Here is a 453-nt window from a genome sequence, read left to right on the forward strand (position 1 = left end):
CCATAAGTGCCATTGCACCTGTACAGGCCGTACAGGTAGCCATTAAACCTGCGTGTCCGTCCTACAGAACGCTCATCCATTAGAGTATCCACCATTTTGGATCACTGAACTAAGGAACGCCTCCTCATAAGTGCCATGCACCTGTATTGGACCTACAGGTAGCCCATTCCAACGTCTCCCAAGTTGGGAACGCCCGTAAGTGTGACGTACGCCGCACACTTCATTAGGTTTTTTCACCTCATCAGAAGGTGCCATTCACAAAGTGCCACCGAGCACCCAGTCTTTTCAGACTTTTCATTACCATTATCGCAGAACCCATTTCCAAGTGACTACTTTCCACAGTAGGCACTCCCATTCCATTCAGTACCCTTTCCTGGCAATTATTTTCATTTTCCTCCGAGCCTCTACTGCAGTCTAAGGGAAATGTCTTCCCCTGCTTCCCGCGACTTCTTT

Source organism: Macrobrachium nipponense, chromosome 4 (genome assembly GCF_015104395.2).
Source record: "Macrobrachium nipponense isolate FS-2020 chromosome 4, ASM1510439v2, whole genome shotgun sequence".
NCBI lineage: Eukaryota > Metazoa > Arthropoda > Malacostraca > Decapoda > Palaemonidae > Macrobrachium > Macrobrachium nipponense.